General features: G+C 40.3%; 1 protein-coding gene across 3 annotated transcripts in view; it reads right to left on the reverse strand.

Moving 5' to 3' along the window:
• The window catches only part of Lhfpl3 (LHFPL tetraspan subfamily member 3), a 461,755-nt gene that overhangs the window by 378,160 nt on the left and 69,603 nt on the right, over positions 1–13,992 (reverse strand). The gene's annotated exons all lie outside the window — the stretch shown is intronic.

Consider the following 13,992-nt stretch of genomic DNA (forward strand, 5'->3'; position numbering starts at 1 on the left):
AAGGTGTGTATCTTTCCATCAAGATCAAGAACAGAGGTATGTTTTTCTACCTCAAAGGTAGAAGTGAATTTACCCACTTCAAACTAAGCAAAAGAAAGAAAGAAAGAAAGAAAGAAAGAAAGAAAGAAAGAAAGAAAGAAAGAAAAAGAAAATCTCTGCCAGCTGAGTCCTCTATTTCTGGATTGCAGCTCACAGACATAGGCAAGTTGACAATCAAGAATCACCGACACAGTGACTTAGCACCTCTAAAGACAATCTGAGAGGCACTCGGTTAATTGTGTCCTCTATGACACAGTGAGACTCTCAAACAAAACAGAATAAAAAGAAATGGAAAGTACGAACCACAGGTGGGAAAATATTTTCTTCTAAAAATTAAATAAATGTCAACCAAATAATCCTGTGGGTAACATTTTATCAATTAAATTATAAAGAGGCTTTAAAAAAAATCATCCAGTGCACCGGTTATGGGAGCTTGCGTGCCACTCTCATCCTCTCTGACCTGGGAAAAAGATCTGGAAATGTGTGAGCAGGTCGCTGGAAAAGCTGTAGTACTTGGGTTGAGATATGAGACACGTCTGAACAAAGCCATGGAGGGTTAAATTTCAGGCACACATACGCCACCACATGCTACAACAACAGTTGGTTAGTTAACTGACCAAAACCTAGAAGACAGTATTAATCGTGGCATTAACATAATGGCTTATTCCGCCTCTCTCGATTTTTATAACGTTAGCATTGATTTTATTGGACATGTACCACTCCTTCTGTTTACCCAACATGCGAGTCTCTTTCTTTTCTGTGAAGATTCCCTACCTTATAAATCTCATGAAAATGCTGGATCCCTTCTCCCCAGCCTTCCTTTTAGTTGGGACAGGTCCGTGCATGTCAGACTCACCATTCAGATGGTTTGCCAACCTTTCAAGAGGCTACTGGTGACTCAGAAAGAGCGGGCAGGGAATGTTTCTCCCCGTGATAGTTGGGGTCAGTGAGTGGATGATAAGGAAACAGGTGGGATTCTCATTTCCTTTCGTTGCTAACTACAAAGCCAGCGGCTTGAAACAACACAGATTTGTTGCCGTGTAGTTGTGGAGCTTAGATGAGCACCCTCAAGCTTTTCCAGGGCCAGGTGCCTTTTGAAACCCGTAGGAAAGAGTCAACCCTTGACTCTTCTAACGTCTGGTGTTTGCCAACGATCTTTCGACTTCCTTGACTAAAGGGTATCTCTCCACTCTTTGTCTCTGTTGTTCTGCCTGCCTCAGTGTACTGAGTGCTGGGATAAAAGATAGGTGCTACCATGCACACCTCTCTCTAATGATTAAGAAAATACTAGTCATATTGGGTCAAGAACTGCCCGACCCTGGGGCTGGAGAACTGGCTCAGTGGTTAAGAGCACTTGTTATTCTTGCAAAGGACCTAGGTTCAATTCCCGGCACTTACATGGAGGCTCACCATTTCCCCAGGCACCGGGCATGGGTGTGGTACACAGACATACATTCAGACAAAACGTTTATACACACAAAATAAAATAAATCAAAAAAAAAAAAAAAAACAAAAACACTACCTACTCAAATAAGAAACAGTATTTCAAATGAGGTCACATTCAGAGGTATTAGTGTGTTAAGACTTCAACATTCCTTTATGACCACAGTGCACCCACAGCAGATGGCATCTATTGATCTGGGCTGCAATGTCACTGTGTCATTGGTGATAGTGGTAGGATGTGCTTAGTCTTCATACTCTGGCATGTTTGTTTGTCCTACTGAAAATACTAGAAGTGAATTTAATTTATGATTAGTTTTTTCTACCTTCATTGAATATATCTCCATTCCTTTCAACCAATAATGATACACAGCTTTTAGAAGCATAAATATATTTGTTACAATAAATAAAAAAAAAAACACAATCTAGAAGTTGGAACACATTTCATGGGTGGTGGTAATTTTCTTAAAAGGAATGTGAAAACTGGTTTTCAAGACAGGGGATTCATGTAATGTTTTGGTGTAAGAAAGAAAAAAAAAAGCAAAATCATTGATGGTATAGTTAAGAGTATCAGCTACTTATCTGAGCTCTTGAGGAAAACATTACACCTGAATGCCTTCTGCTGTTATTACCTGGCACAGGCATTATAAACAGAATATGTTTAATAGGCAGGCTCTCGTTGAGCAGTTAAATTATTAACAATTGTTTGAGAAAGCATGTGTTCTTTAGGTAGTCTTAAAAATTCATTCTTCCATTCATATTTCCAATTTCTTGGCTCTGCTCAGATGGAATAGTTGATGATTATTAGAATTATGCTCTTAGATTCATTTGTGTTCTTGTTGTTTTTCAGCCTGAGCTAATTGGCGGCGTTAACATTTACTCGAAGTGTAACTACCCAGGGCGATTTATTTTCTTCTCAGGATGACCATGAAAAACGAATGCTAACTCCCATTAAACTCAATCACATTCTGAGCATTGGCAGCATTAAACATTGGAACCACACTCATTTAAGGGCAGGCTAAAATTTTTAGAGGGCAATATAATCTGTATCTTTCAAAGTTTTATTTTATTTTTTATTTTAAACCAGCTAGAAAATTCAACCCTGCAAACTGAAATTGGTGACACTGCTGTGTGGCCGTGTGGAATTGGATGCGATGAGCCTGTTTTGGATCACTGCTTAGCTGCTGAGGTCAATAAGACCTTGTTTGTGCATCTACAGCTTATGCATAAATCTAACAGCATAAACAGACTCTCTCGCCAATTTGCATTCTGAACACTAACTCCGCATTTACAAATTGTTTCTGTCTTCTGAAATCGGGTAAGAAAGAGAACAATCCAACTGATTGCACATAGTGTCTCCCTAACAATTTTCTTAAAAATATCAAAACAGCTGTGTTTCATTTCAGAATTCCCTGTCCCCAGATCTGGACATGGTCACATGGTGCTCAGAATGCAGAGGCTCCTGAGAAACTCTGGGAAGAGCCTAACAATGTCCTCCTTCCCTAGGGTGCCTTTAAGAATCCACATTGAACTGCTCTTGTGCTGCTCTTGAACAGCTCAACTGCAATTTCCTCTTCTTATTCCCGAAACACTGCACGTTAGTTAAAAAGCAAAGGGGGAATTCTAATTATGACACTGTTTCTTATATGTATGTGACTGAGTTACTCATTTTCACCAGAACCTTGATTCTCTGCTTTTCACAGCAAATGGCAGCGTTTCAGTCTCAAAGGGAAAGAACGCTTTCGTGCGTTACAGTTCCTTTTCACTGAAGTAGCAGGAAATATAGTGTGACATTTTGAAGAGGTGAATGGATTAATATTAGAAGTTCTGTCTCTACTGTAACATAATATTTATTGGGAAGCCTGTTTTTTCTAGTGTATGAGAGACTTACATTTTAAGTCACATTTTCTCCTGAAAACAAATTAATCTGGCCGGGTGGTCAAATGGAAAGTAGAAGTATGGTTTCTGCAAGAAGTTATCAACAAAAACTCTCAGGTAATCCCATATAAAGGAAGCTTTGTCAGGTGACCTGCTCTTATAGAAACGTGTAAGGACCATAAATAATGATTGAAAATGCTAAAAGCAATGAGAGATGGAATTTCTGCATATAAACGTGAGAGTTTATAATTCACAGCAAAGATTCCTCACCTTATGACCAGGAAATAAAAAAGAGGAAGGGGATACCAGGATCTCCCTCAAAGGCTTATTTCCAGTGACCTAAGACCTCTTTTTAGTCTCACTTCCTACAGTTCTGCCACCTCCAAAGAGGCTAAGGATCAATACATGAGCATATAGGAACGTCCAAACCACATCAGCGTTGTTCGAAGGGTGAAATGAGCTAATATTAAAGAAAAAAAAAAAATCTTTGAGGAGCTCCTGAAAAAAAGATTCTTAAAACACAAACCAAAACTCTTTGGGGATTTCGTCGTCTCTCAGTCAGAATGGCTAAGCTCAGGAACAGATGAAACAAAGTGACAAGTGTTGGCATGTGTAGGGGAAAGGTGTCCACATATCCTCTGTTGCAGGGAGTGCAAACTGGTGCAGCCGCTTTGAAAACCAGTGTGGACTTTCCTAAAGAAAATCTAGAAATAGCTATGCCACGTGATCCAGCTCTACAACTTTTGGACACATTCCCGAAGGAGTCTATATTCTAATACACACACACACACACACACACACACACACACACACACATTAACTCATCCATTTTTCATTACTTCTCTATTCCCTAAAGCCAGGAAATAGAAACGATCTAGATGTCCACCAACAGAAAAATAAGTAACAAGCATATGGTTCATACACACAGTGAGATATTATTCCCCTGTAAGGAAAAGTGAAATTGTGAGACTCACAGTAAATGAATGGAGCTGGGAACCCAGAAGGACAAACAGTTCTACCTCGTATGTGGAAGCTAGCTTTAGAGCTTTAGATACCTGTGTTTAAATTGGAATACCCACATCAGGTAAGAAAATAGACAGGGTCACGAGGGTGAGGATTTCGGGGAAAGGGGATAGAATGTAGGTGGTCAGAAGGGGTCAGGCAAATAATGAAACAGAAGGGGAAAATGTCTTCCCCAGATACCACTTCCTGTCAAATTAAAAACCCAGTGCCAGGTAAGGCTCACCTCTTTTTGAGTTGTTTGTCAGTGGGGTCCCATAAGCCTCCAAGCACTACAGCCCATTGCCATTGCTCTTGGTTGCTCACCAGAACTAGATAGTAAAACAACAACAATAGTAAAAATAACAATAATGCCCTATTGCTGAAGAAGTACCATGGCTGAACTAAAGGACATGGACAAATCTAACTGGTACCAACCTGGAGACATCATTCCTAGCACCAGCTTTTAGGGTGCTAGGATTTTCTATGCATGCTACCACAGAAGAAAAGCAATCATGAATCATACCCAATTGTGAATCCTGAGAGCTGCAGTACTGGCTGGCCTGGTTAGATATCCCCACTGGTACAATAGTGGATCGAACATTATGAGAGTAACCGCTTTTTAATTAATTTAAAGCCTGCTTCATAATATTGACCTGGTACTATTAACTGGGACAAATACTCAGGCCTGGCTAGTCATAGACCCCAGAAGAAAACCTAGCACTATGTTTCTGCTAAGTAGAATAATAAAGTGTTCCCTTGGTTCTTGTCTTTATACACAGAGAATAGTGCCTACCTCAACCCTCATCAGAAAGGCTGTGAACTTCATCCCTCAACCAACTCTTCTGAGTTTACTCTTTTTTAATTAAATTTTTATTTTTTAATATTAATTAAGTTTATTTACTTTATACCCCAGCTTTAGCCCCCTCCCTCATTCCCTCTGAACCCCACCCTCTCTCCCTCATCTCCTTCCATGCTCCTCTCTAAGTCCACTGATAGGGGAGGTCCTCCTCCCCTTCCATCTGACCCTAGTTTATCAGGTCTCATCAGGACTGGCTGCAATGTCCTCCTCTGTGGCCTGTCAAGGCTGCGTCTCCCTTGGGAGGTGGGGGGAGATCAAAGAGCCAACCACTGAGTTCATGTCAGAGACAGTCCCTATTCTCCTTACTAGGGTACCCACTTGGATACTGAGCTGCCATGGGCTATGTCTGAGCAGGGATTCTAGGTTGTATCCATGTATGGTCCTTGTTAGGGAATCAGTCTCAGAAAAGACCCCTGTGCCCAGATACATTTGTTCCTTGTGGATTTCCTGTCCTTTCCAGGTCTTACTAATTCCCCCTTCTTTCATATGATTCTATGCACTCTGCTGATCAACATCCTTAGCCATCAGGGAGATGCAAATCAAAACAACTCTGAGATTTCACCTTACATTCTTCATCAGAAGGGCTAAGATCAAAAACTCAAGTGATGACACATGCTGGAGAGGTTGTGGAGAAAGGGGAACTCTCCTCCACTGCTGGTGGGAATGTAAACTTGTACAACCACTTGGGAAATCAATCTGGCACTTTCTCAGACAATTAGGAATAGTGCTTCCTCAAGATCCAGCTATACCACTACTAGGCATATATCCAAAAGATGCTCAAGTACACAACAAGGACATTTGCTCAACCATGTTTGTAGCAGCTTTATTCATTACAGCCAGAAAGTGGAAACAACCAAGATGTCCCTCAACAGTGGAATGGATACAGAAATTGTACATTTACACAATGAAATACTGCTCAGCAATTAAAAACAAGGAAATCAGGAAATTTGCAGGCAAATGGTGGGATCTAGAAAAGATCATCCTGAGTGAGCTATCCCAGAAGCAGAAAGAAACACATGGTATATACTCACCTATAAGTGGATACAGACCTAAAAGATAGGATAAACATACTAAAATCTGTACACCTAAAGAAGCTAAACAAGAAAGATTACATGGGGTACGATGATCAATCCTCACTTAGAAAGACAAATGAGATGGGCATTGGAAGTAGGAGAAAACAAGTAACAGGACAGGAGTCTACCACAGAGGGCCTCTGAAAGACTCTACCTAGCAGGGTATCCAAGCAGATGCTGAGTTTACTCTTAAGAGTAGATCTTTCTGCAGTAAGAGAAACTTTGATGTGCTACACTGACGGTCTTAGAACAACCTCTGCTTTGCTCCTGTAACTTGTATCATTGAAACTGATAGGAAAGTTTGATATTGAGGATGATTTCTATAATGTGTGACTACTATTTTTTGGTGGTGACTATTTGGTTTGGTTTGGTTTGGTTTGATTTGGTTTGGTTTGGTTTGTTAAAGATGTTCATATAGTGCATACATGTGTACACACACAAATATATAAACCATTGTGTCATGTAAAAGAAATATATCACTCTAGAATAATTAATATATAGTATTACTAGACTACAAAATATCTGTAGATTTCAAGTGTCTGAGTGATAATTTGGAAAATTAAAAGGCAAATACCATAATCCTGAATGTTGAAATTCTAAAAATTTTAAATTTCTAAGTCTTAGACTGTAAAATAGTAAACTCCTGATAACAAATTAAAATCATAAATTATCTAAAAAGAATTAACTTATACTTCAAAAAGATTTTATAATATTATTTACTGACTCAAACTAAAAAATTTTGAAACTATTACATTCAAGGGTTGCTTCTGTATATGTGAGTATAAATGCTTTCAAAATACGTATAATACCATACCCTATTTTTATTTGTTTCTTCATATGTGTATGCACATTTGGGGTACATGTTATCCAGGTATGCACATACATGTACATTTGTATGTGTATGTGTGTGTAGGTTATAGAATAACCTCCAATATCATTCTTCGTGTTCCTCTCATATTTCTTTCCAGAGAGTGTCAAATTGGCTGAAGCTTCGACATAGCTAGTCAGGGAGATTCTTCACAGCCATCTTTTTCTTCCCCCCATTTCAATATCTCTATAATTCAGATGTGCACTGTCATGTGTTTGTGTGTATGTGTGTGTGTGTTCTGAAGATCAAACACAGTTCTTCATTTTTATGAACCAATCAATGCTCTACTGGCTGAGCCATTTCCCCACCAAATTTTGTATAGGAACTTCCTGTGTATTGTGTCAAAGTGACTACAGTTTTTACTGCTTGTCATTTGGATGTTACTAGGCTTGTGTTTAATGGGTGAACACTCTTGTTTTCATGCCCATTTGTGACAATCTTTACAAAATAGTAAAGCAGTTCTACATGAAGGAAGGTGAGTTGGGAGATGGATGAATAGCAGAGGCTTTGCAGTATCTACCATTCTCTGACTGTCTTCATCATAGCCTCCTCACCTATACATATAGACCATTATGCCTCCACAAAGGGTTGTTGTGAAAACTAAATGAACACTATAATAAACATAAATGGCATAATATATAACTTAAAACTGTGGTAAGTCTAAGCCGTGCTCTTATTAAAGGGACAGCCAATTGAATGTTAGGTAAGTGACGTTTGCCTACATTTAAAAAGAGAGGTAGTAAAATGAGAAAGCTTTTGTTCTTTCCACCTGGATTTTATGCTGATGTTCTCCTTATTCTGTTCTTGTTTAGAGAGCACAAAATCCTACAGATTTGCACACACGCGTGCACACACAAACAAACAAAACTATAGTCACACTTTCTGAAACAGAAGGTTTTGTTTTTCTTTTCTTTGCACGCTTTTTGGAGCTAGCAAACCTAGTTCTACAAATTGCTTCCAACTTAAATAAGTGTTTTCAAAGTCAAAAATTTTAACAGTTGAATTACAATATAGCTTCCAAAAGAACCTATGGCATTGGCTACTTTCAATACCAAACTTACTTGAGCTTCTTCATGTGTGTTGTACTGTCAACAAGTTGATGATCTTCAAAATAAAATTAGGACAAACTCACAAACATTAAAGGAGTTTAAATAGCAATTTTATTTTTTGAAGGTGATTTTTGGTAGCTTTTTTCATTCCTATAAAAAAATGGGGTGTTTTAAGTGGAAAGTAGGGTCCTTGCAGATAGGTTACCTGCATGTCTCAGAGAGCTAAGATTATTAAAATGTAAAACTATACATATGTTGAATGATCTATGTCTCTTACCAATTTTTTTTTTCAATGCAGTTTATTCAGGAACCTTGAACAATCATCTGACCCTGGGGAAAGCCAGCCCACAGCTTAAATAGCCTCTGGGTAGCCAACCTCAGCATGCCACGTGGGCAATGCAGATAGGTCCACATACATGGAAGCAAGCCAGATCCTCGGCCTTAGCCAAATGTGGAGTTGTTCATGACAGAGAGCACTCACCACTGGGAAGGTGGAAGGCGGAAACCAGCTCCTTCTTTAAGGCACGGCATTACGCAGCTCTCTACAGTTCCCCCTTTTTGTTTTAGACGCATCAGGCAAGAGTAGAGGTCTGATCTCTGATATTAGAAATAAATTGTGACTTTGTACCAATGTTCATTTAGGTGTCATCCACCCAAAGAGCATCAGACCCGTCCGATACCTTTTTCTCAGAGGCGGGACCTGGGGCATCAACCCGCATGCAATCAGACATGCTCTTCTCTGGGTCGAAAGCGGCTGACCCTGAGTGCAGTGCTTAGCCTCGCATCCTGAGCTCTTACCAATTTTTGAACAAACCTTCTGTTTGTTGGACTGCAATATATCCAGTACAAATAGGCTGCTGTTTTAAGAAGCTTTAAGATACTGTAGCCAGTGGTACTATAACTGTCGTTCTTAATACTTTCACATATCAAGACAGGTAATCAGCACAATTATCAATGCAAAACAGCAGCAGCTACTACTACTTGAGGGAGCTAAAGAGATAAAGAGCTCAATGGTGAAGAGTGCTGGGTGCTCATCTAGAGGACCGGGGTTCTGTTCCCAAAATCCATGTTGGGCAACTCACAACCATTTATAACGCCAGCTCTGGGAGATTAGACGCCTCTGTGGACACATACATAAAGATCAATAAAATAGATCTTTAAAAACTGCTACGAGAAATGAACTTAAAAGTCATAAATGAAGAGGCTAGCATATCAAAACCAACCGAGCATAGCAAGGATGAAACCAAAGTTTTACTGTATTAGATACAATTAAGCACATACATACTAACTAGCTGAAAACACCTCATTCATTCATCTTCACAGTCTTCGCAGCAAGTAGTTTTAATCACTGTGGTACAACAGAGCAACTATGCTCTGAGACGTCTCAAAAGTGCCCAAGATCAAACAACCAGGAAATGGCCAAGTAGAAATTCAACTCCTACCTTGGGCTTCATACACATTTCTATCCTTGTGACCAGACCAAAGAGGTGTTAAATCCCAAACATAAAGCTCCGAAAAAAATGGACTGTAGAGGTACCCTGGAGTGTTCTTCAATTACAAATTTTGCAAACCAGAATGAAGTTCTTATGGGTTTTTTGTTTGTTTGTTTGTTTGTTTGTTTGTTTTGTTTTTAATTCTACTTATCTTGGGACACTGCCTTGGGCAACAAGATCAATGAATACCTACTGCCTTCACTTTAGTTTGCAGTTGGTCGCCAAAGACATCTGAAAAGAGCCACTCTCGTGCAGTAACAATGGCATCTGCTTTTCTTCTTATGCACATACCCGAGGCTTTCTGTAGAAAATATTTTCTTCAATACAGTCATGGGCTCTGGAGCTGGAGGACCTGGGTTTGATTCTGGCCACATAACTACTGGCATTTTATTCATCTTTTTTGGCATTAATTCATGTATTAACACAATGGGATGATTTTGAGAAATGACAGAAACTGTATCGTTTCTTGACACACACACAGCTAGGCAGTGTGTACTGCTTAGCTCTTTGACCTTTTCTTGGATGACAGCTGCTAATGTGGTCTCCGAAACTACTCCAGGGAGGTTTTTCAACCCAGTCTGTATTTCACTGTGATTTCTCTTTCCACTTCCTGAAAAGATACTTCCTGGTTCAGATCCATGGCTTTTAGATTCCCAGTCTGCTCCAGACAAATAGAAATATACCTGCAGCACAATTACAGCTCCACTCATCCATCTCCCTGCTCACCGGGATGCCCTTCAGCAGCAGGGGTCTGGTACAGAGCAGCTGGGTTATTAATGGAAAGCTGTCCATTAGAATGAGCGACTACAACTTGACAGCACACTTATGAAAAGGTAGGAGATGCTGTCTAGAGGACGATGCAGGAAAAGGAATCTCTTAGCCAGAAATATTCAGAAACAACTTATTCTGCATTTGAATTCTAGCAGTCACATCTTGCCTGTTTAACACTGGTAAATTTTCTAACCTTTTAAAGATTCCATTTTCTGGTTAATAAAGCAAGAATAATGAAGCCTGTATTCAACACCATTATAAGAATTAAACAGGATTGTAGTAACAGAATGCTCCTGCCTAAGGTTCTACCACAAAAAAAGCAATGTGTTAATATGTGCTAAATACCAATATTACCCAACATATGCATGCTTTAAATGTTCTGCTTTGTTTTAAAGTTACAAAACCAAAATTTATAATTTGAAGGTTGTCAGGAAGACAAGAACTGAGTGGCAGTACAATGTCATGATTAAACATAGTCTTGAGGCTAGGCAGTCTGGATCTAAATCCTGGCTCCACCGTCATTATTGTGTGATGTTGGGTAGTTTAGCCCTATTCCTGTTGCCTTGGTTTATGAAACATCATAGCGTCTACTTCAGCAGACCACGGGAAGGTTGAAAACAGCAACAACAAAAATATGTAAAACGTTTGAAAGATGCCAAGCATGTGTTTCCTGCTTATTAGCTACTACTCTCTCAGGAATATCTAGATTTTATGTATACTTTGACAGCCCTTGGATAAAGTAAGTATTAAATGTACTACTAAGTCAGCACTGAAAATGCTTTATTTCCACTCATACATCATTAATGAATAAGACTACACAGAAGAGTTTCGAATGACAGAGGGTGCAGGCCAGGGAGGCAGAATGGCTGCTTGGACCTTGCATAGTTTGTCTGACATTTTATTCCCTCTGTTCTGGCTCCTTTGGTGAGTGGAGAGCTGAGTCGGAAGATCTGATGCTCTGAGTTAGCCTGGTTCTGAAGCCAGGCATTACCTCTCAAATGGCTGCCTCTAAAACATGCCTGGCATGTTTAAAAAAATTCTACTCCAATAAAAATGAATCTTTAATGAGATTATTGTTGATCCCTAATGAACCATGTAAGCACTGAAAAACGCTGCTTCAGCTTCATTTGTGATAGCCAGAAACTGGAAAGAACCTAGATGTCCCTCAACAGAATAATGGATAAAGAAAATGTGGTACATTTGCACATTGGAATACTACGCAGCTATTAAAAACAAGGACATCATGCAATTTGCTGGCAAATGGATGCAACTAGAAAAGATTATTCTGAGAGAGGTAACCCAGACCCAGAAAGACAGGCATGGTATGTACTCACTTCTAAGTGGATATTAGCCACAAAGTACAGGATAAACAATCTATAGACCCAAAGAAGCCGAGGAGGGCCAAAGGAAGGATGCTTCGATCTCACTCAGAAGAGGAAATAAATAGACATCTGAAGTAGATGGAAGGAGGAAACTGAGTGGGAGAGGGGGTGGGGAGGGTAGTGGGGTTAGGGATCAGGTGTGGGGAGAAGTGAGGAGACAGGAAGAAAGAACAAAAATCAGGGGCTACATCTCTAGGACTGGGGAGGCTCCTGGGAGTCTGTGAAGATGACCCTAGCTGAGACTTCGAGCAGCGGTGAGGAGGGGTGGTGTTGCATGGTTGGTGTTAGGGAGCCTGTAGCCAGGTGGGACTTCCAGTGGAGTGAGGGGGACACACAAAACATTCACACACAAAAACCACACCTAAAACCTTCAACCCCAATTTTTTCTTGCCTACAGGAAGTGTAGGGATAAAGATGGTGCAGAGATTGGGAAAATGGCAAACCAAAGACTGGCCCAGCTTGAGACCCACCCCGTGGGAGAGAGCCAAGCCCTGTCCCTATGCAGGATACTTTGTTATGCTTGCAGATAGGAGCCTAACATAATTGTCTTCTGAAAGGCTTTACCCTGCAGCTGATGGAAACAGGTTCAGAGACCCACAGCCAAACAATAAACCGAGCTCTGGGAATTTTGTGGAAGAATGGGAGGAAGGATGGAGGGAGCCTGAGGGGTCAAGGACAGCACAAGAAGACCTACAGAGTAAACTAAACTAGGCCTATGGGGGCACACAGAGACTGAACCACCAACCAAAGAGCACGCATGGGCCAGACCTTGGCCCCCTACACATATGTAGCAGATGTGCAGCTTGGTCAACATGTGAGTGCCCTAACAATGGGAGTAGGGGCTATTTCTGACACCGTTGCCTGCATTTGGATCCCTTTCTCCTAGCTGGGCTGCCTTGTCAGGCCTCCATGGGAGAGGATGGGTTTATTCCTGATGTTACTTGAGGTTACAGGGAGGGATGGTACCCCCCTGAGGCCCTTCCTTTCTCTGACAATGAGAGGGAGGAATGGGAGAAGGGTATGAAGGTGGGACTGGAAGGAGAGGAAGGGAGGCTGGGATCAGGCTGTAAAGTGATTAAACAAACAAACAAACAAACAAATAGCTTCATTTGCCTAAAATTTAGCCTCAGAGACATTTAATTAAGTATAATTTTATTTTGAACAAGAAAAAGTTCATTTCCAATTTTATGAATTGTTTTTATTCACATATTTAGTATATTTGAATTCTTCTCTGTCTTCATGTATACCAGAAGTGGACATCAGATCACAGATGGTTGTCAGCCACTATGTGGGTGCTGGGAATTGAACTCAGGCCCTCTGGAGGAACAGTCAAGTGCTCTTAACCACTGAGCCACTTCTCCACCCCCCCCTTTCATAACTTATTTATTTTTATTTTATGTGCATTGGTGTTCTGCATGCATGTATGTCAATAAATGGCAGATCTTGGAGATCCAGATAAATTGTGAGCTGTCATGTGGGTGCTGGGATTGAACTCAGGTCCTCTGGAAAAGCTGTCAGTGCTCTTAACCGCTAAGCCATCCCTCCAGCCCCAATTTCATGAATTTTTGTCATTCTTATTTGTAACTTATAAGGTTCTCAAGCATGAACTTTGTAGACGACAATGTATTGCCATGTGAAAAAAACATGAAAAGGCCAGATATGCCTGTTGAGTGATTCTAGAGAGATAACAATTTAAACATTTAGCATGTTGACCAAGACACTAAATATCTTTGTTGTCAACAGTGGGTGGAACTCCATTGCCTATATAGGTCAAGGCTTGGCACCATAGGTATCTTACTTGTGGCTTGTATCATCTCTGTGACAATCTTCAAATTAAGCTGCTGTAGCATAGACAACACGTGGACAAACGAGTGAATGTAAGTAGTCATCTGGGATATTCACTGGTTGGAGTCTTTCCTGATCACTTTTTGAGTTTCTTACGCAAACGTTAGTTACACCTGTGTGTCCTCATGGTGGCTAGCTCCTTTTCCTTCTCAGTGTTTCATGCCTACACCCATTCTTGTAGACCATTATCATGATCCCCTCCCTGAATGACTGCAGAGCCAAGCTGAGCATTCTCTGCTACTTCAGTCATTACTTACACATTCTAATGTTCTCTTAATCATCTTCATTATTGT

Source organism: Meriones unguiculatus, chromosome 21, assembly GCF_030254825.1.
Source record: "Meriones unguiculatus strain TT.TT164.6M chromosome 21, Bangor_MerUng_6.1, whole genome shotgun sequence".
In the NCBI taxonomy this organism is placed as follows: Eukaryota; Metazoa; Chordata; class Mammalia; order Rodentia; family Muridae; genus Meriones; species Meriones unguiculatus.